Below are 23,888 nucleotides of genomic sequence, written 5' to 3'. Positions count from 1 at the left end.
AGTAGTTAGCTATACAACACACTAAATAAAAATGATGCTGTGCTAGTAGCACAATACAGCTAATCTTTTTCAATACTTCGATTTACTTTAAAATTTAAATGTAAAGTTTCATTTAAGTTACAAAACAACAGAGCCATTTACCAATTCTCATGCCTCTTTTTTTGGTCTGGTGTGCCCCATAAAGATTAGCTACATGTCTGACTTCTTTGGCTCCTATTGGCCTACTGTGTCAATCATCAGTCACAACAATCAATAGAATGTAGTTGTCCTGCAGCTACAGTGTTGAGCATACATATGTAATGTTTGATAAACTTTGGATTTAGGCAGAGGTTTATACCGACAACAAAACAGTGTGTGTGTGTGGGGATTAAATATCCCAGTTGAAGCCATTACCCTACTATGGGTGCATAGTAAAGGAGCGATACCTGAGTGACTCCTGGTAAAGACCTGAATTTCAAGAAGCATTCATTTCCTAGAAAATGAGAGGAGCTCTGTGGAGCTCCAGTGTTCATGTGATGAAATGCATTTCCCTGGTAGACAGAAAAGCTGGAAAAGGAGTCTCCTGGCTGGTTAAGTTTTGACTTCTCCTACCTCATCATTATCACAAAGCTCAGGCCTGCTATCAGTTATTCTCCATCACAGTCCCAGGTAACAGATGTGCTGCATGGCTACTTGTCTTGAAGAAGAAAAAGAAAGAACAAGAAGACTATCTGCAAATATATAGAGCTGAGTATATTTTTCTGTATTATTCTGTATTATAGAGCTAAATTGTTGCTTAGATATCTGTTGTCTTACTGTTCTGCAAATATACAGAGACAAGTATATATTTTTTGGTTTTATAATTTGCACTGTGATTACTCACATCTCTGTTGAAACTGTCTTCCCCAACCCCCTCCCTCATTTTCTGTATACTCTTCAGCTGATATAACTGTTTTTTTATAGCTTGTGTGTTGCTTGCCTCAAAGTTCCCTTAATTTGACGTGTTAATAACATCCTGCATTTAAATTGGAACCTGTGTACTGAGAGACACCCTTACAAGACTATCTGCAAATATATAGAGCTGAGTATATTTTTCTGTATTATTCTGTATTGTAGAGCTAAAATGTTGCTTAGATATCTGTTGTCTTACTGTTCTGCAAATATACAGAGATCAGTGTATATTTTTTTTGGTTTTAAAATTTGCACTGTGATTCCTCACATCTCTGTTGAAACTGTCCCCCCCCCTCATTTTCTGCCTTGTCTTCAGCTGATATAACTGGTTTTTATAGCTTGTATGTTGCTTAACTCAAGGTTCCCTTAATTTGACCTGTTAATAACAGCCTGCATTTAAATTGGAACCTGTGTGCTGAGAAACAGCCTTACAAGACTATCTGCAAATATATAGAGCTGAGTATATTTTTCTGTATTATTCTGTATTATAGAGCTAAATTGTTGCTTAGATATCTGTTGTCTTACTGTTCTGCAAATATACAGAGATCAGTATATATATTTTTTGGTTTTATAATTTGCACTGTGATTCCTCACATCTCTGTTGAAACTGTCCCCCCCCCATTTTCTGCCTTGTCTTCAGCTGATATAACTGTTTTTTATAGCTTGTGTGTTGCTTAACTCAAGGTTCCCTTAATTTGACCTGTTAATAACAGCCTGCATTTAAATTGGAACCTGTGTGCTGAGAGACAGCCTTACAAGACTATCTGCAAATATATAGAGCTGAGTATATTTTTCTGTATTATTCTGTATTATAGAGCTAAATTGTTGCTTAGATATCTGTTGTTTTACTGTTCTGCAAATATACAGAGATCAGTATATTTTTTTTGGTTTTAAAATTTGCACTGTGATTCCTCACATCTCTGTTGAAACTGTCTTACCAACACACACCCCATTTTCTGCCTTGTCTTCAGCTGATATAACTGGTTTTATAGCTTGTGTGTTGCTTAACTCAAAGTTCCCTTAATTTGACCTGTTAATAACAGCCTGCATTTAAATTGGAACCTGTGTACTGAGAGACAGCCTTACAAGACTATCTGCAAATATATAGAGCTGAGTATATTTTTTTGTATTATTCTGTATTATAGAGCTAAATTGTTGCTTAGATATCTGTTGTCTTACTGTTCTACAAATATACAGAGATCAGTATATATATATATATATATATATATATATATTGGTTTTATAATTTGCACTGTGATTCCTCACATCTCTGTACCTGTGTGCTGAGAGACAGCCTTACAAGAATATCTGCAAATATATAGAGCTGAGTATATTTTTCTGTATTATTCTGTATTATAGAGCTAAATTGTTGCTTAGATATCTGTTGTCTTACTGTTCTGCAAATATACAGAGATCAGTATATATATTTTTGGTTTTATAATTTGCACTGTGATTCCTCACATCTCTGTTGAAACTGTCTTCCCCACCCCCCCTCCCTGTTCTTGGTTGTAGTTTAAAATTTGGTGGCTTTTGCAGTGCCCGCCCCACTGTAGATTTGATCTAGGACACTCCCCCAGTCCCATCTCTTTACCGCATTCTACCTAATAAACCCTTTCTGCACTTGCTTTTAGTCCTTTTTAATTTAATTACATTTTTTCAAACTGTGTGTGGACTAATATTGCTACATACTCAAGTGTGCCAGCTTGCACTGCATGTGAATTGTTTTTACTACTGTTTTTGCTACTTTTCTGAAAAAAAAAAATTGTAAGCCTGTTTCCTACCTTTCCTGTAATTAGTGTTCCAGATACAGATTTGCTGTATCCAGGACTGTTTGTAAGCTTCTGAGCCCCCCAAGCCGTTCTGTGTTGGAGGGAAGCATTCTAGCTTATCAGTGGGAGTGGTAAGCATTAGGTAACCTGTCTACCACATAAGGAATGGGTCTGGCCCAGAATTTGTAGTTATTGGCCATTTGGGCGGTCTTCCATCTCTCTCAACTTTCTGATTTGAAGGCCTGCATTTGCACTTGTTTCTGTCCTGTAACTCCTGGGCCCATCTCATTTGCTCACTCAAAAAAAAAAAATTTTATCTGCTTTTACTGTATTTGTGTTTCTTCCTACTTTATTTTGCTTTTACATCATCTTAAAAGTACTCAATTGTATTTATTACTGCTTGGTGTAACTCATTCTAAGCCTTTTAGTTTAAGCACTTGGGCTTCAGACCAGTTGTTTTACATTAAGAAGGTTTGTGGTCTGCACTGTAGTGGCAGAACCGGTAGCTTACATCCTTCTAAGTTGGGAACTGCTGATTGAGGGCTCAGTGTCTGTTATTCTAAAAGTGTATTAATTCTGGTTTAAGCACTTGGGCTTCAGGCCAGTTATTTTACATTAAGAGGGTTCGTGGTCTGCACTCTTGTGGGAGGAGAGGCTGGACTCTGCCCTCCTGAGCTGGGAATTACTGGTTAAAGGCTTATAGTGCCTGCATATTTGAACTGCTTCTTACTGAAATTGGTACACATTGTTTGCTGTAGCATAGACTAGATCCAGGCCTGCTGAATCTAGCCTTGCTTGTATAACTTGAGCACTAATCCAGGCATTCTTTAAAGTATTCAATTGTATTTATTACTGCTTAGTAGTAACTTGATTAAAGTGTAGCTATCATTCTAAGTCTTTTGGATTAAGCACTTGGGCTTCAGATCAGTTGTCTTACATTAGGAAGGTTTGTGGCCTGCACTGTGGTGGCAGGGCAGGTAGCTTACATCCTTCTAAGTTGGGAACTGCTGATTGAGGGCTCAGTGTCTGTTATTCTAAAAGTGTATTAGTTCTGGTTTAAGCACTTGGGCTTCAGGCCAGTTATTTTACATTAAGAAGGTTTGTGGTCTACACTCTTGTGGGAGGAGAGGCTGGACTCTGCCCTTCTGAGCTGGGAATTTCTGGTTAAAGGCTTATAGTGCCTGCATATTTGAACTGTTTCTTACTGAAACTGGTACACCTTGTTTGCTGTAGCATAGACTAGATCCAGGCCTGCCGAATCTAGCTTTGTTTGCATGCTTGTTGTTTGTTTGCTTGTTATTTCCCTGAAACGCTAATTCCACCTAAAACACGGCTTTTCAGCGCTTCTGTGGATCCCAAGTGATATCTGCATTGCTTGTTGTACTTATTTCCTTGTTTCACTTGAAAGAAAGTTACTGTTTGTCGTTTTTTGCATTTAAGTTACCTGTAACACATTGCATTTAAGTTACCTGGCACTTGCTCACTAAAGCAATTATATAAGTCAGCCCTAAAAAATTAAAAGCACTACATCCTCACAAACTCCCCTTGAGTACCTTGTTCCCCATTGGCCCTTTTTTTCAATTATAAAGGAATTCCCAATACTATTCTATCATGTCCAAAGGTCAGTTATCAATCTCCTCTCCGGTCCAGATGGTGAATCTGGGAATCTTGAGGCAATGTTACAACTGCCTCATGTACACAGACAACCCTCTCCTCCTCCCAACAAATTCCAACACATGTGAGAGATGCAACCATATAGCCAAACTGGAGGCTAAGCTCTCTCAACTCAGTACTGGCGTAACCAGTCAGGAGGAGAAGGAAACCACACTCACTACAATTCCAGTCTCACATAGACCTACCACAACAGCAAACCAAACACATAATCACACAAAAACATACTCGGAGGCTCTAAATAAAAATCTGCCTAAGCAGCAGAGATCTCCAAAGCAGACACCCAAGCAACCGCTACCCCAAAACAAAACACGTGCAACACATAGGTCACAAAGCCAGTGTGCCGAACAGTCACAGCCCTTAAGGCTAAACAACACACCTGATACACTTGTAATAGGTGACTCTATCGTCAGGCACACTGACGTCCCGCTCACCAGGCTGAACAAGGAGAAGGTCACGGTGAGCTGCCTGTCGGGCCCTAGGATCCGCACATAACACAAGCACTCAGGTCACTCCAAGGCAAGTACAAAAATGACTCAGTCATTGTCCATGTTGGTGTGAATGACCTGAGACGTACCTCCCTGGACTACATGAAAAGAGACATAGAGGAGCTCTCTGAGCATGTAGCCCAGGCTGGTATGACCCTGACCTTGAGTAGCATCTTACCCTCACCAAGAATGATGCCACAATATGAAGACAAGATGATCAATTTCAACAATTGGCTTAAGTATTGGTGTCATTCAAAGGGGAACAATGCCTGTCAGCCTGGGATGACATGCTCGACAAGCCATGATGCTTCGGTAGGGACTGCTTGCACCTGTCACCCCTGGGCTTCGGATATTGGCAAAGGCTCTTGCTACCCCATAGTGCCTTTTTGAGGCAAGGCTCAAAAGACAAACCCACCTCCATAGGTATCACAAGGGATAAGAAACTAAGAGTAATGCTACTCAACGCCAGAAGTCTAAACCTCAAGATGCACGCACTCGAAACTCTCCTTAGCATGGAGAACATCGATATCTGTGCAGTAACAGAAACCTGGTTCAAGGCTCCAGAGCACCCCAGCACTACCAGGTTATACCTCATACCATGCTTTTTGGCCCCAAAACATGGACTGAACCACAAAAGGAGGGGGAGTATCAATATTCGTCAAAGATACCCACACCTCCAGGTTGGTGGCACAGCACGAAGCATCAGAGACTATTCATGTGCAACTAACAGTGGGTAAAACTGCCTTCCAGTTTCTAGCCTGCTACAGACCACCCTCCCAAACCCAGGAACCCCACTCGGCCTTCCTGAGAACACTGGAAAATATGAAGGTCTCTCCAAACACCATTATATTGGGTGACTTCAACTACCCAATCATAGACTGGGAGCATTACTCTAGCTCCAACACTCCAGCCCAAAGGTTCCTAGAATTTATAAACTCATATGCTATGGAACAACTTGTTACCACTCCCACAAGAGGGGAAAACATACTGGACCTGATCATCACCAACATGGGGACTCTATGCTCCAGACCAGAAGTGTATCCCTCACTGGTAAGATCAGACTATAAACTAATCTCACTGGATATTCACATCCTGACCCCACCCCCTGCCCAGAAAACCACAGTGAAAAACTTCTCTAAAGCAAATTTCACACTTCTCAAAACCGAGGTGGAATCCCTCAAAGCCCCTGGGCCTGTGGAAAATACGGCCCAGACTGCAGAATCCTTTATAAACGCATTCTATGAACACCTTCAGGAATGCATGGATCATGCAATCCCAAATAAAACCAAGACCCAGTCCTCCAAAGGCAGACATCCTGTCTGGTGGACCCCAGCCATAAACAAACTATACAATAGAAGGAGGAAGCTACTGCATGATAGAGCAAAATCCCAAAAAGGGAAGGCATCTCTGATCAGTATTAGCAAAAAACTATGGGCACTCATAAAATCGTCTAAGGCCAGCTTCAAGAGAAAAATTGCACAGGACACTAAGGATAATCACAAAGCTTTCTTTAGTTATGTTAGGAACCTGGGTGGGAATTCCCAGATATGCTCAGAATTAGTCCAAAATGACAAAAAATACACTGAACCCACAGGCATAGCCAACATCCTAGCTGATAGGTTCAGCGCAAACTTCTCCCCCCCCTCCCCACCAAAAGGGCAAATATCTATCCGAGCAGAGTGCTGCCCCCCTGATATCTCAGATCCTCAGGTAAGAGTCACCCTCTCCAAAGCAAAAAACACAGCATCAATGGGACCAGATGATGTCCCGGGCTGCGTCCTACATGAACTCCAAGAAGAGCTAAACCCAAACATAAAACTACTGTTCAATCTCAGCCTTACTGCAGGATATGTACCCAAAGAGTGGCATACAGCAACAGTGGTCCCTCTCCACAAAGGTGGTGCCTCAATGGATCCTGGAAACTATCGCCCCATAAGCCTGACTAGCTTGGTCTGCAAAGCTATGGAAAGGATCATCATGGACCTCATAAATAAAGATATTGGGGACCTACAGACACTGGATCCTACCCAGTTCGGCTTTGTTAAGGGCAGATCCTGCCTCTTAAACCTGGTTGATTTCTTTGAAACAGTCACCAAGGCCATTGACGATGGGAAGGTGGTCCACACAGCCTACCTGGACCTCACAAAAGCCTTCGATACAATACCCCACTCGGGCATTATAGATAAGCTCACCAGCTTAAATATAAACCCCTATGTCACTAGATGGGTTGCAAACTGGTTCAAGGACAGAACCCACATGGTTAGAATTGCTTGAGCCATGTCAGACTGTAAACCAGTTACAAGTGGCATCTCACAAGGCTCAGTCCTGGGACCTCTCTTGTTCGGTATATATTTCTCGGAGGTACAGACCAACACAGAAGGACTGTGGCTGACCAACTTCGCAGATGACTGCAATCTGGGTGCCATAATCGACTCTCCAGCCGACACAAGCATCCTCCAAAAGGGCCTCATAGAAACAGACAACTGGTGCCAGAGCCATGGCCTCAAGCTAAACGCCAAAAAGTGTATAGTCATCCCCTTTGGCAAAAACAAAGTGCCCACAAATTACCACATAGGTGGTAATCCATTAAGTACAGAAGAAGTAATTAGGGACCTGGGGACCCAAGTTGATAGCAATCTGTCATTTGACAACCACGTGGCCAAAGTGGTTAGAAAAACATTTTATATAGCCCACCTAATCATGAAGGGATTCACATCTAGATCAGGGGAGGTCATCGTGCCTCTTTACTCATCCCTCATCAGACACATAATTGAGTACAATGCCCCTTTTGGGATGTAACTTACCAGACACCTGCAGCAACTGGAAAGACCCCAAAAGTACCTCACCAAGAGGATCAAAGGGCTCAAACAGATGCCATATGCTGCCCGGTTAAAGAAACTCCAGCTCTACTCAGTGGCATGCCGCCTGCTCAGTGGCGATCTGTGCCTGACGTATAAAGCCATGTCCAACCTGGAATTAATGGACATGCTGCACCTCAGAAAATCCAAATCCCATCGAGCTATGTGCTCGAGAGACTTGAACCTCAGCACTGAAATAAATAGGACATGCTGGAGAGACAGATTCATAACCCAGAGGCTCCCAGTCCAGGTTAGACAGAGTCCCTCATTGACTCTCTTCAAGAGGAATCTTGATGAGTGGATGGGAGATCGTAGGTTTACCCCGGGTATCACTTCTGTGTCACTGTTAGACAGAGGCACAGTATACTAACCTTGAAAAAGGGCATAGCAAAATTAATTTAAAATGGGTGGCGAAAGCCAAACACACTCTGGCTAGGCTTATAAATGCCCTAGGGCAGATAGCCTAGTATGAACCTATGAACAAGGCATTTAACAGGACAGGAGTGGGATAACATGGCTGGTCTGTGGTATAACCTTTTCTAACATGGCCACAGGAGGCAGGGAATAAATGTTATAAGGAAGCATTTTATTTTGTATTCATTTTCACATTGCTTTTTCTGCCTCCACCTATGTAATTCATAGGTAAATACTGGGCTATCAGTTCTGCAGACTGTTATAAGCCTAGCCAATAACCAGAGGTCATAATCAAACAATGTACTTGCATGTGTGAGATTAAGACCGTAACCATTATGCCAACCCACACCAAATTAATCTAATCACCTAGAGTGAGAATAGAACCCACAATTTTCTAATCTTCCAGCAGCCAAAGAGAGCATGCGACCTATTGAGCCACTGACATTGGGTCAAAAAATATCCTTCTCCCCAGTAGTCTTGATTTTGGGTGATCAACACAACTGCCTCCCCCTTCCCTTGTATCACTGCCTAACAGATTGAACTGATACATTTTTTATACTCTTGTCATTCATTACTTCATTTGGAACTCACTTTGATAAGAATGATTAAAGAAGAATGCTATCCTTTTGCAGGAAGCGTGGGACAAGGCTGAATTTCATTATACCTGAGGCTCTTTGTAGATCTTATTGGGGCATAGTTTCAGCTCCTTCAACTCCTTATAAATTGAAAAGTTTGATAACACCACCTCCTAGGAATGGCATTTTCCTGTTATGCAGTTAAGGATGCCACAGTTTACATGGATTGCCCATTTCAGCCACTGCTTCCATTCATTCACCATTATACAAAATATGACAAATCTCTCTGCAGGCTTGGAGGTACCACAGACAACATATTTCTCTTAGATTGTGTTGCATTTTATATTTATATTTTTATATGGATATATATATATATATATATATATATATATATATATATATATATATATATATACATATATATATATATTCTAATCACAAGGTTTCTTCTTTAGTCCTGCTGCTTAATGGTGTTTTTTATCAGCCTTTCTGGGACTTGCTCTTTTTCCCTCACTGGTTTGATTCATAACGCCAACCTTTCACATTAAGCTCAGACATACGGAATTAAAGGCAGATGCAGAACATTCCATGACCCAAGATTAGGACAGCAGATCTGAGTGAAGGATAGAATCTATCTTTTCTCTATGGTGGGGGTGGGATTTTTCCCCCACCACTAGATGCCAGCCTGAGCCTTCATTATTACAACGTGCAAAGTATTCAGTGTATGTCACTGTGTGTGGTTATTCTGCCATCTCTGATGTTTTATCTTGGAACTGGCTTTGACTGCATGGTTTTAAGTAATCATCCAGATGGTGTCGTTTCAGTGCAAAGTTTGAATCTAGCCTTTTCTTTATCCCTTCTTCTCCACTTTCTTTCCTCTGCACCTTTTACCCGTAACTTCTTCCTTCAGTCGCTCTTTCTTACCTACCTGCTTCTTTCAGACAGGGCACTCTGTCCTTTCTCAGTGTGATGACTAGTGACACATCCATGCTTCTAAATCAGTGCTGTTAATGATGTAAGTAGAAACACTATTTTTGTGACAGAAGACTTTCTCTTACTTTTAGGGGTGGCAGAAATGTTTCCTAACTTAATAAAAATAACTGATAAAAGTTAATAAGCACATTTCATGAACACTTAAATATAGCACATCTACTGTGATACAAGAAAAAGAGAAAAAAAATGGTGTATACTGCCATATGTGGCTTGATGCACTGCTAAAGACTAATAAACATTGTTTTAATTATGGCACCAAGGTACAAATATGTGTTCCTCCTCTGAAGTGTTAGATGCCAAATGTAATTACAACACTCCAGGATTGACACTGTCCATTAGCACAGGCTGATGTCGTGCTCTGTTTTCCTAATATGTTAAATGGAACCACTGAAGCACTCCTGACGTTAAGTGAACTATATGAACATTACCTGGATTCTATTAGTATGAACTTTACTTACTTAATCTCAAGGCAGCCTGGGGCAGAAACCTTCTTTAAGGCAGCAGATGTGTGAAATGTCAGCTTCCTTAATCAATGGAAGTTTTTTTTTTCCAATTATGGGGCTGATTAACACTAGGACAAATAAACATGCTTAGCTAATATTTTTGATAGTAACACAGAGAAACTTCAAAGAATGATACATTTGTTAGTGTTTTATGGGAATCAGCTGCTTTTAGAGTATGATGCTTAAAAACTGATAAAATGAAAAATCAGAAGCAAAGAATAGCATGGAATGACCTGAAAATATATTATTTAAATGGCTCTGGCTGAGTTAATGTTAAATACTAAAGGTAGATCAGCTTATTTGATGGTTCAGGAGCAGTGTATTTAAAGGAGATGAGATGGGTCAATTGTACCTTGGGTGGATCCAAAACAAGGTAACAGGTTGCAACAAGTGGGTCCATGTTAGAGAATTTGTATAGAAACAGGGTGTGGTATTTAACTGAGATCACTAGAGAGAAAACTTAAGCTCTTTCCTATTTTTAGTCATATTGGGAGATGGCAAAGTGAAGCTGAAGCCTATCTGTTGAAAGCACCAAACTGGGAAGTGATAGTTGTCCAATGCATTGTAGAGCTAACTCAACCAAACCTAGACTCTGTCCTAATTTGGACATCCAAGTGTAAGATGTCAGTTCATGAAGTAAATGCAAATGACATGCAACTGAGAGTCAAAAAAGTCTGCAAGGTCCTATCACTGAGGTGGATAGCCTATTAGACTAACTGAATATGAGACGAGCATTAGAGTTCTGATTATGAGCTTTGTCAGTGTAATTAATGCAGGTTAATGACAAAGTTAGAAATGCATGTGCTGATCTCTGGGGAATTCATCTCTCAGAAGAGAAAAGTGAACCACCCTCTGTACTGTACCCCTGTTAGATCTCCCTCAGAGTATCCTGTCCATTTCTAGAAACCTTATCTCTGAAAAGGTGTCAGGTCTCTTGGTGAGGTTCCATGAAAAGCAGTCCATTTTATCAAAGGTGTCTGAGGTATGTTTTGTGGACACAAGCTCCAGGAAGAAAGCTTGCACTTCTTGGAAATGAAAAGGTAGAGGCAACATGGAAGAGACCTACAACCAAGTCTTGGGAATATATAGTATAGCAATTACTTCCTTGTTTCAGTTAACTTAACCTACATCCATATCAAGGTGCTATTTACTGGGCAGTACAGTTTAACAACTGAAATCCAGCCTCTGCAATTTGTGCAGAACCTCTGATGCTACCACTTTGGTGGGCACCTTCAGATGGAAAGAGGATGCCTGAGTGGTAAGGGAAGATTAAAGTACATGGTAGACCTGCACTGTGTAGAAAATTAGATTTGCCAAGCATTATATAACTTTAGCAGTCTTGTGAGGTCATTAGTCTATTTTTGTTTCTACATGTGTCTGGATAACTGTATATGTACATAAATACATCTGTATGCATGTACGTGTCCAAATGTGTCATACCTCTCAAGTTACCTTATTATGAGGAACATTCCTCATTTTTAGTATCAAAAAGCCCATGTTCCTCCAAGTTCCACATTGAAAGGGCCCATCACACATTCAGTGTTAAGAATTTTTTAAATTTATAACAGTGGTAAACAATACTGAATCATACACATACGTCAAAAGAATGTTTTATAAGTTTAAAGTTGTACAATTTAACCACATTTTGTCCATTTGTCCCACATTATGAGAGGTAGTGTTCCACATCTTGGAGATTCGAGGTTGAGAGCTATGAAATGTATGCTTGTAATTATGTGTGTATTTTTCTCTGTGTATGTATACATAAATGTGGTAAGTGGAAACTAGTTATAGATTTCTTAATCTTTGAACATTAATTATTCTAATAATGTCCATTATTTAAACATTTCAGTCAGTAAAGCATGGCAGAATGGGAGAACAATTCATATACTTCACATTGTTTTGGCGTTTTCAGTTTTATACTTTTATGTTTCTGTATGTGTATATTTAATAGCTCGTATATATTTATGTGTATGGATGCATGTGTTAGTGTGTCTGAGTGTGTGTGTGTGTGTGTGTGTGTGTGTGTGTGTGTGTGTGTGTGTGTGTGTGTGTGTGTGTGTGTGTGTGTATTACCAGTGCCTTGCACCACTAGTTAAGGTTTTTTGCCACTTTCTGGGCAATATGAAGCATTCTGCATTTTAATAATGTGACCTCATTTTTTCATTTAACAAAAAATTACCACACTCATACCCTAGAAATGTAATTTTTTGATTTTAGTAATTTTCTTTAAAAACGGCTTAAGAGATATGAAGGCAGAAACTTTCTAATGGTTCATAGGTTGGTACTAGGCTATCAGCTCTAGGGCCTATACAAGCCGAGCCATAACAATTCCCTGGCTATTTCTTCCCACAATATTTGCTTCCCTGCACCCCTGTCTAGCCGATCGACTGACATGATCCCTGGGGTAAATTTCCTATGCCCCATCCAGTCGTCAAGGTTCCTTTTGATAAGGGCCAAGGAGGTGCTCTGCTTGACATGTATGGGCAGTCTATTCCAGAGTATAGGGAGTTTCTGGGACAGGAACCTATCCCTCCAGCATGTTTTGTTCATTGTGATGACAAGGTTTAGGTCCCTGCAGCGTGTGGCTCTGATGGATTGGGCTTTCTTTAAGTGTAGCATGTCCAACAGCTCTGGGTTTGACATGGCCTTGTATGTTAAGCAGAGATCACCTCTGAGTAGACAATATCCGACAAAGTATAGTTGGAGTTTTTTAGTCGGTCAGCATAGGGCATCTGCTTTAAGCCTGTGATTTTTTTAGAGAGGTGTTTCTGCGGCCTTTCCAGTTGTTGCAGATGTCTTGTGAGGTACATACCAAATGGGGCGTTGTATTCTATGATGGGTCTAATGAGGGAAGAGTACAGTGGGACAATGACCTCCTTTTTTCTGGATGAAAAGCCCTTAGTGATGAGATGTGCCACATAGAAGGATTTCCTGACTGTTTCAGCTATGTAGTTATCGAAGGTGAGACCACTGTCCACCTGTGTTCCTAAGTCTCTTATCACACTTTTGGTGTTTAGTGTACTGCCACCTATGTGGCAATTCATGGGTACATGTTTTTTCCCAAAGGGGATAACTAACACTTCTTGGCATTGAGCTTGAGCCCATGGCTCTGACACCAAGCATCTGTTTCTGTAAGGCGCTTTTGTAGAATATCCACATAATTTGGGGATTCAGTAATGGCTCCCAGTTTGCAGTCATCTGTGAACTTTGTTAGCCAGAGTCCCTCAGTGTTGGCCTGTACTTCAGAGAAGTAGATGCCAAACAAGAGCGGTCCCAGGACTGAACCCTGAGATACTCCACTTGTCACTTGTCTGGAGCTGGATTTGGAGTCGGCTACTTTTACAGTGTGGGTTCTGTCAGTAAGCCAGTTGGCATCCCATCGATGACATTGGGATTAATGCCCAGCTTAGTAAGTTTATAATTCCAGAGTGGGGGATGGTTTGGAAGGCCTTGGCGAAGTCCAGATAGGCTGTGTGGACCGCCTTACCCTCGTCCACAGCTCTGGAGACTGATTCAAAGAAGTCAGTCAGGTTCAGGAGACACGGTCGGCCCTTCACGAACCCAAACTGGGTGGGGTCCAGTGTTTGAAGGTTGCCAATGTCTTTGTTTATAAGTTCCATGATAATACGTGTGTGTATGTGTATGCTTTTTTAGTGGCACATGTATGCATATGTGTATGTGTGTGTGTTGGATAGGGCAAACAAGAACTGAGACATGGCTGAAGTGAATTAAGAACTTTTTCTTCCTGCATAAAGTTAAAAGTCAAGTCTAAGAAAGCCAACAATGCTGTCAGCATCACCTATATTTGCTATGAAAATGGAATTTGCAAATGTTAAAAAGTCCAAAATTATGACCATTCTTCTGCTGAGCTTTTCAGAGTAACTGATGATTTTCTTATCAGAGAGTAACTGATGATTTTCTTATCAGAGATGCAAAGATGTTTTAGTATTTTCAGATGGATGGCTTCTTTTGCTTTTAGGGAGGCAATGAATTGTGAAATATTCATATATCTATATATATTTATATATATCTACATATATCTATCTATATCTATATATATATATATATATATATATATATGTTTGTGTCTTTCGGCTTTTCCCGGTTAGGGGTCGCCACAGCGGAACTCCGGTCCGCTAATAATTGGCAGTTGATTTTTACGTACCAGCTTGCCAGGCCTGACGCACAACCTTCAATGAAGGTACGCCCATTCACGCATGTCTCCACGCAGAAGACGCTCTAGCTGAGAATCGAACCGGACAGCGTCTTACTGTGAGGCGACAATATATATATATATATATATATATATATATATATATATATATATATATATATATATATATTTATGTAAGTATGCAAACATGAATATATATCTATGTAGGTAAATATGTATGCACCTGTTTACTGTGTTTAATACATTGCAGATCCCAGATACGCCCTGGCCCTCTGACAGGTGAGACCTAGGATTCAAAACTAATATTCAAGTGACAAAAGGAATAACATTTAAAATACACAGGTCACAAAAACTGTACACAGATATAAGATATTTCAGGACTTCCAGAACAATTCTGCTCAGAAATCTTTCTCTAACAACATGTGACACAGTGTACAAAAGTTAATAGTTTGTTAACACAGTATTTCAACAGCAGCAAATCCAAACACATGTAGGAAATTGCATAATGACTACTAGACAATTCAAGAACCTTTTAACTTTTGTCATTTATTGGCAATAACATTTTGGTGTTGACTGTGAAGGAATAACTCCTATCATGTAGCATTAAAATACAGTACTTGTAGTTACTGGATGAGCTTATGTGAAATTTCACGGAATTTTTAAAGGCAGCAGATAAGATCTTCATTTCTGCAATCAGGATGCTTCAGACACTAGGGCATTGTCAACAGCAGATCTGCATATCTGGGGAACTTTAATTTGGTTGGAAAGACTTGGTCTGAGTTCATTATGTGTAAGTGCATCAGGAAAATATACTGGACAGAATGTATGTGTGTGTGTTGGTATTAGTATAGTATTATACAGGCAATTATACAGAGCTGAGTATATATTTTTTTGGTTATAGAGTTTAATTGTTGCTTAGATCTGTGTTGAAACTGTTGTCTCACTGTTCTGAGAGACTGATCGGCAAATATACAGAGCTGAGAATATTTTTTTGGTTTTAAAGTTTGTACCGTTAGTTTTTGCTTAAATCTCTGTTGAAAGTGTTTTGTCCCTCTCACCCTCCCTATTTTTGGTTTGTAGTTTAAATTTGGTGGCTTTTGCAGTTGCTCGCCCCACTGTAGATTTGATCTGGGACACTCCCCCGTCCCATCTCTTTACCACATTCTACCTAATAAACTCTTTCTGCACTTGCTTTTAGTCCTTTTTAATTTAATTGCATTTTTAAACTGTGTTTGGTCTAATATTGCTGCATACTCAAGTGTGCTAGCTTGCACTGCATGTGAATTGTTTTTACTACTGTTTTTGCTACTTTTCTGTAAAAAAAAAACTGTAAGCCTGTTTCCTACCTTTCCTGTAACTAGTGTTCCAGATACAGATTTGCTGTATCCAGGACTGTATGTAAGCTTCTGAGTCCCCCAAGCCTTTCTGTGTTGGAGGGAAGCATTCTAGCTTATCAGTGGGAGTGGTAAGCACTAGGTAACCTGTCTACCACATAAGTAGTGGTTCTGGCCCAGAATTTGTAGTTATTGGCCGTTTGGGCAATCTCTTCCATCTCTCTCAACTTTCTGATTTGAAAGCCTGTATTTGCACTTGTTTCTGTCCTGTAACTCATCTAGTGCAGATACAGATTCTTAGTTTTAGCGCTTAAATTTGCCTGTTCATGCTCAGCACTTGTTCAGAACTTGTAAGCACTAAATAAGCTACTAATTACTATAGCACTCTATCTTCCTCATTACTTAGAAGAAAACAGTTTTTGTACTTACTTTTCTCACTTGCTTAGAGAAAAACAGCTCTTGTACTCACTTTCCTCATTTATCTAGAGGAAAAACCCTGCAACTCTCTTTTTGCATGGTCTTGTGCACAGAGCAGTGTTGGGCAGCGCCGGTTAGCTGGGGTATACTATTCCCGGCCCCACAAAGTCTGCACTGTAAATTTTCCCTTAGAACTAGGCAAGCCTCAACTGAAGTGCTTCATATCAGCTGCTCTTATTGCAGCACTTGCAAAACAGAAATCAGCACTTGTCCTAATCTCCTAGACAGCACTATTATTCTCCAAATTTCCTAGACAGCCCTATTATAATATAGCATAAGACCCTCGATCGTCTGCAGGACTTAAGTTCAATTTACTCTTCAAAGCATGTCCAGAGGTCAGCTTCAGGTGTACTCTCCAGTTCATCTGGAGGAATTGGGCATCCTGAGGCAGTGTCACAACTGCCTCATGTATACAGACAACCCTCTCCTCTTACCTCTAGACACAAACACTTGTGAAAGATGCAAATACACAGCCAGACTGGAGGCTAAGCGCTCTCAACCCATGACTGTAACAGACAGTCAAGAGGATAAGGGACACACTTGCATCACATCACCTGTCACACATGAATCTACAAAACAAGCACCGGCAAAACATATGCATAAATACACAAAAACATATTCGGAGGCACTAGGTACCAATCTGAAAAAGAAACAGTGCCCTCCAAAGCAGACAAGCAAGCAACCTGCACCCCCAAACACAATCCAGAAAACACATAATTCACCTCAGCAGTGTGCCTCACAACAGCCTTTAAGGCAAAACACCATACCTAACATGCTAGTAATAGGAGACTCTATAGTAAGGCACACGGATGTTCCACTCACCAGGCTGAACAAGGAGAAGGTTACTGTCAGCTGCCTGTCGGGTGCTTGGATCCGCCACATAATACAGGCACTTAGGTCACTCCAGAACAAGTACAAGTATGATGCTGTCATTGTACATGTTGGTGTGAATGATCTAAGACGTACCTCCCTGGACTACATGAAAAGAGACATTGAGGAGCTCTCTGATCATGTAGCCCAAGCTGGTATGACCCTGACCTTGAGTAGCATACTACCTTCACCTAGAATGATACCACAATACAAAGACAAAATGATCAATTTCAACAATTGGCTAAGCTTCTGGTGTCATTCTAAGGGGATCCAGTGTCTGTCTGCCTGGGATGACATGATAGACAAGCCTCGCTGTTTTGCCAGAGATGGGTTGCACCTGTCACCCCTAGGTTTTCAAATACTGGCCAAGGCTCTTGCCGTCCCCATAGTGCCTTTTTTAGGCAAGGCTCAAAGGACAAACCAACCACCGTAACCAGCACAGGTAACCAAAAGCTAAGGGTAATGCTACTCCACGCCAGAAGTCTCAACCTCAAAATGCACACACTCAAAGCTCTCCTCAGCATGGAGAAAATCGATGCTTGTGCAGTGACGGAAACCTGGTTCAAGGCTCAAGAGAGCACCCCAGCACTGCCAGGTTACAATTCATATTATACCTTCCGGCCTCAGTTACCGGATCGCAATACAAAGGGTGGAGGTGTATCCATATTCATCAAGGATACCTATATCTCCAAGTTGGTAGCACAGCATGATGCCCCAGAGATCATCCATGCACAACTATCAGCAGGCAAAACCACATTTCAAGTCATAGCCGGTTATAGATCACCCACCATGTCCCAAGATGCTCACTCTGCATTCCTTGAGACATTGGAAAATATAAAGGTCCTACCCAACACCATACTCTTGGGTGATTTCAACTACCCTGGTATAGACTGGGTGAACTACCAATGTTCCAACTCCTATGCTCAGCGATTCATAGAATTTATAAATTCAAATTCCCTTGAACAACTAGTATGTTCCCCCACTAGAGGGGACAACATATTGGATTTAATCATCACAAATATGGGCGCCCATTGTACCACACCCGTTATCACCCCCTCCTTGGTCAGATCTGACCACAAACTGATAACCCTGGACATCCTCACTCCTCCACCTCCCCCAATCAAAGAAACCATAGTCAAAAACCTTTCCAAAGCAAACTTCAAACTACTTGCATCCAAAGTGGAAAGCTTCACTATTCCCTTGCAGAAGGATAATGATATCCAGGATGTGGAATCCTACACCAAGGCACTCTATATGCATCTTCAGGATTGCATGGACCGTGCTTTCCCAAATAAAACCAAGACTCCTTCCTCAAGTAAAAAGAAACCAGTCTGGTGGACCCCGACCATAAGCAAACTTTACAATAAAAGGAGGAGACTTATACAAAAAAAGGCCAAATCTCAAGTAGAAAAATCATCCCTGATCAGCATTAGTAAGAAATTGAGGGACCTCATCAAGTCAACTAAAGCTAATTTTGAAAAGAAAGTTGCCAAGGATGCCAAGGATAACCATAAGGCCTTCTATGGCTACATCAAAAACCTAAATGGCAACACTCAGGTCTGTTCTGAGCTAGTACAAAATGGAACAAAATACACTGACCCTTCTGACATTGCCAACATCTTGGCTGACAGGTTCAGTGCAAATCCCCCCCCCGCCCTCACCACCTACAGGGTCCATTACCATTCCAGGGGATTGTGTAAGTCCAATTATTACTGATACATTGGTTAACAAGGCTCTATCTAAAGCTAAAAACACTGCCTCCATGGGACCAGATGGTGTCCCAGGCTGTGTCATACGCGAGCTCCAAAAGGAATTAACCCCGTATCTTAATACCCTGTTCAGTCTCAGCCTCTCCACAGGATATGTGCCCATAGATTGGCGCACGGCAATGGTGGTCCTGCTACACAAGGGTGGGGCCACAACTGACCATGGGAACTACCGACCAATAAGCCTGACCAGTCTGATCTGTAAGGCTATGGAGTGAATCATTATGGAACTCATAAATGGAGAGATTGGGAACCTCCAGTCGCTGGACCCCACACAGTTCAGCTTCGTCAAGGGCAGATCATGCCTCCTGAACCTGGTGGATTTCTTTAAGACAGTTACTCAGGCTATAGATAAGGGAAAGGAGGTACACACGGCTTACCTTGACCTTGCTAAAGCATTTGACACCATTCCCCATTCAGGTATTATTGATAAGCTCACCAGCCTGGGCATAAACCCTTATGTCACAAGATGGATCGCAAACTGGCTCCCAGACAGATCCCATAAAGTAAGAGTAGCGGGATCTATGACCGAATCTAGACCAGTAACGAGTGGTGTGCCTCAGGGCTCTGTCCTGGGGCCCCTCCTGTTTGGCATATACTTCTCAGAAGTACAGGCAAGCACGGAAGGGCTGTGGCTGACTAAGTTTGCGGATGACTGCAAACTGGGTGCTATAATAGAGTCTCCGGCTGACATGGAGATCCTCCAGAAGGGCCTAAATGAGACTGATGCATGGTGTCAAAGCCATGGTCTCAAGCTAAATGCAAAAATGCGTAGTAATCCCTTTGGAAAAACAGAGTACCCATAAACTACAACATAGGAGGTAATCCCTGAAATCTGAAGAAGAAATAAGGGATCTAGGGACCCAAGTAGATAGTCAGCTTTCCTTTGATAACTATGTTGCCAAAGTGGTTAGAAAATCCTTCTATGTGACCCATCTGATCACGAAAGGGTTCGCATCAAGATCTAAGGATGTAATGGTGCCCCTCTACTCTTCCCTCATCAAACCCATTATTGAGTACAATGCACCAATTGGAATGTACCTGGCTAGACATCTCCAGCAGCTGGAGAGACCACAAAGGCACCTAACCAAGAGGATTACTGGCCTCAAACAGTTGCCCTATGCAGCATGATTGAAAAAGCTAAGACTGTTCTCTGTTGCATACGACTTTCTCAGAGGCGATCTCTGTCTAACATACAGAGCCATGTCCAACCCAGAATTGTTGAACATGCTCCATCTTAGCAAAACCAAATCTACTCGAGCTACACGCTCTAGGGATATAAACCTCAACACAACAATGAGTAGAACATGCTGGAGGGATAGATTCCCTTCGCAGAGACTTCCCTTACTGTGGAACAGGGTGCCGATCTACATAAGACAGAGCCCCTCACTATCACTCTTCAAGAGGAACCTTGATGAGTGGATGGGTAACAGAAAGTTCACACCGGGGATCACACCTACAGCACTACTAGATAGGGGCCAAGGGTACTAGCTGCTAGTACAAGGGTCTAGGGAACTACTAAAGGGGCAGTGAATACCGCACAATGTGGCTGGGCTAATATATGCCTTCGGGCAGATAGCCCAGTACCAACCTATGAACCTATTATGCATGGACTAGTAAGCTGAGAGTATCTCAGTTTTTGTTTAAAGAGTATCTACTTGAATTTAGGCAATACAGCAGAATAACATTCTTCCTGTTCCCTACTGAAATGTCGGCACTTGAAATGCAGTATATGTATATATCCCAGCTCCAAGACTGCCGAACCTTGGAGAAAAGGGAATATCCTGAGAATTGGAATCTCGGACTTGGTACATATAAGTCTGCTCTTTCTGCAATTCAGTCTCCATATTTCAAGACTCACTCTAACAGGTTCAGACATTTCAATTTGTTACCCATTCTCACCTATTCATATCTGCAGAATATCAGCTATCTAGTGATAAAGGCTGCTGATATTACTGAATTTGTGAAGTATCATAGCACACACATGCACAAGAATGGGAGGTTGTGTCCATCATTGATTGCAATTTTAGGAATTCAGATATGAGGCACTGCTTGACTGTTTAAAGGGAGACTATTCTTTATTTAATGTGTTAGCCATCTAGGAAATATACTGAGAAAAAGGGGCGTAATGGTTAATATGGAAACCCAGGTATTTCTATGAGGTTATCTCCTCTTTAGGGCTATATTTGTAAGTGCTGACTTTAAAAACAGATGTCTGATAAGGAGGAAGTTGTCAGTCTCATACTGAAAATCATGATTTTCTGGAATGGCTTGTAAAATACGGAGAAGTAACTTGGACCACCAGTGCTCAGTTTTGAAGGGTTTTTCTGGTGAATGTGCAAGGCTTTGAAACTGACTAACACTTACTCTTTGGATTGTAGAGCTGATGTGACTGGATAGCCAGTCATATTACTGGGGGCACTAGCCCAGCCTATTTTGAATGAACTTGTCAAATTGCTTTGGGCAGGTGATTAAAGAGTACACCTGTAGACTTATCTTCACCTACACGTATGAAAATGGAATTCATAAGTGTAATTAGTGAAGTATCAGTTCTTAGACCTCACAGAAAGGTAGCTGATGACTAGAAGTTAGAACAAGAGCAAATCTTTTAGTGGTTTACTTACTACTTTTTCTAAAACTTTGGAGAAGACAAAGAAAGGGATTGAATCTGGAGTGTCAGCTGCTTACAGAGTCTGTATGACCACATTTAGGAATAGGTATTGTCACTACTTACTTCCTGAAGTTTGGTAGAGTTAATCCGCTGTGGTTATGAGAAGGGTGGGTGGTACAGAGGTTGTTATTGTGATGATTTTAAGAAGATGGCAACCAGCTGACTGGTACCATAATGTACCATAAGACTTAACTGTTGTCAGATGCCTTATTTATTTATTTGTTGATTGACTGATTGATTGATTGATTGATTGATTGATTGATTGATTCATTCATTCATTTGGTAACTGTGGTAGAGCAGTGATCCAAATGGACTTTTTCGGTCTCAGCCCTGACAAATATAAGTGACAGTAGAAAGGCAAGTTAACAAAAAGTATTATTAATACAAGCAAAATATTCTGTGATGATTGCATTGAAACAATAAGAGTAATAATAATAATGAAGTACACAGTACAGGGGACAATAGGAAGGAATGGTTAAAGTATGTACAGAAGAAGAGGAAGAGAGTGAAATAGTGAAGGACTAGAGCACAAAGTGTAAAAGGCAGCAAAAGTGGTAAGGGCACACAGAAATTAATTATATACAATATATATATAAAACGTGGAAGAGATGTCACATATTAGTGTATGCAAATAAAAGAAAGAAGGTGCCTGCCTGGTGAAGGGGAGAGTGGAGGGTTAGTTGATGTGTTCAGTGGGAAAGCATTTGCAAACTGATTTGGACTTGAGATGGTCTTTGAGATGAGCTCAGCATGATGGGTATGAAGTGAGGTATTTAAGATTAGTAGGGAGAGATTTCAAGAGTTTGGGACCGAGGATGGAGAAGGCATGATTAGTGCAATGAAGTCAGGTTCTTAGACATTTAAGAAGTGGATCAGAGTGGTTAAGACTTCTTAGAGTGTAACGGGGGGGGGGGGAGTTCTGAACTGGTTGGAGAGAAGGGAAGAACAGCAGTATTCTTTGAGGAGCTTGAAGAGTTGGGATCCAAGAAGCATACTGGCACATTGTTGGACAGGTAGCCAGTTGGCTTTGTTAAATGTGATACAGTGATACTCATTTCTAGGGGTGAGGGTAATGAAACAGCAGATAGAGTTGCTTATAATTTGGGTGGTGGAGGAGTTTTTCTTGGATGCTCCTGCTGCAACCAGTGGAAGTCCATATTCAAGCTATGCTATTAGAATGTCTTTGTCTTTGGCATTCCTGTTTGGTCTGGAGAGCAAGGGGGTGGATTTTATAGGACCAAAATAGAATTTATTTTCTTTCATATTTGTTCTAGGTGAAGGTGAACGTTCAGTGTGGGATCAAGCCACATACCAAGACATTTGAAGGATATGAAATGATCAATGAGGTTGTTAAGATGGTTACAGATAAGAAGTGACTGATAATTTTTCTGCCATTTGAGAAGGTACCAGACAGCATTGTTTTAGTTTCAGAAGTATTCAGTATTAGCTTTTTGTTATTAAGCCATTTGATAAGAGAAAGAAAGTCAGCTTGTAGTTGTTGCTGTATGATCAAGGAGGTCAAGTCAAATAAGACCATGTCATCAGCATAAAGGAAGAAAGATAGAGGTGAGGGAGTCATAGTTTATTAATAAAAATGGAAAAAAGAAGGGTCGCTAGAATGGAGCCCTGAATGACTCCTTTAAGGAGAAGGGGTGGAAGCTGAATAGAAGAGTATCGATTGGAAAGATAATTTTTAAAACAGTGAGCTGTATTCGGCTGATTCAAATTTCAGTTTGGTGATCTAACAGAATGTTATAGTAAAAAAGATTGAAAGCTTTAACGAGACGAATAAAGATGAAGCCAGTGAGGAGGCCTTTGTCCATAGCCAGGAGGATGTTATCAGTAAGTGTCCGGGGTGTTGCAGAAGTATTTAAAACTTTTAATTATAATCTGCCTTGGGTAAGCAGCTTGAAAGAAAACAGGGGAAGAAAGTGGGAAGACCTTAATAAGTTAGCAAGGGTTTAGTAAACATGAGTAGTCAGTGAAAGAGCCTGTGAATCCAGATTAGGATCACTGAGGAAGACTAGAGGCTTTTGAAGTACTCAGCTTTGTATTTTTTTTAAATGTTTTCAGGATTTTAGGGCAGCACAGTGGTGCAGCAGTTAGCATTGTCGCCTCACAGCAAGAGGTTCTCTAGTTCGATTCTCGGCTGGGGTGCCTTCTGTATGGAGTCTGCATGTCCTCCCTGCATTTGTGTGGAATTCCTCCAGGTGTTCAAGTTTCCTTCCACATTCCAAAGACATGCATCTGGAGTGTTTCTCCCCAGGCCTCTGCTGAAAATGGGCTCTGCCATAGTTGGACTTTCCTGGTAAACAAATGTTAAAAAAATAAATTTCGGAGCCTCCTGTACTGGTCGCAAGGCATTTTGTCAGTAGAATAAGTCCTCCATCCTGTA

The sequence above is a fragment of the Protopterus annectens genome, chromosome 13.part0, assembly GCF_019279795.1.
Source record: "Protopterus annectens isolate FY-2018-M chromosome 13.part0, PAN1.0, whole genome shotgun sequence".
In the NCBI taxonomy this organism is placed as follows: Eukaryota; Metazoa; Chordata; order Ceratodontiformes; family Protopteridae; genus Protopterus; species Protopterus annectens.
Note: the sequence above shows the minus strand (reverse complement) of the source record.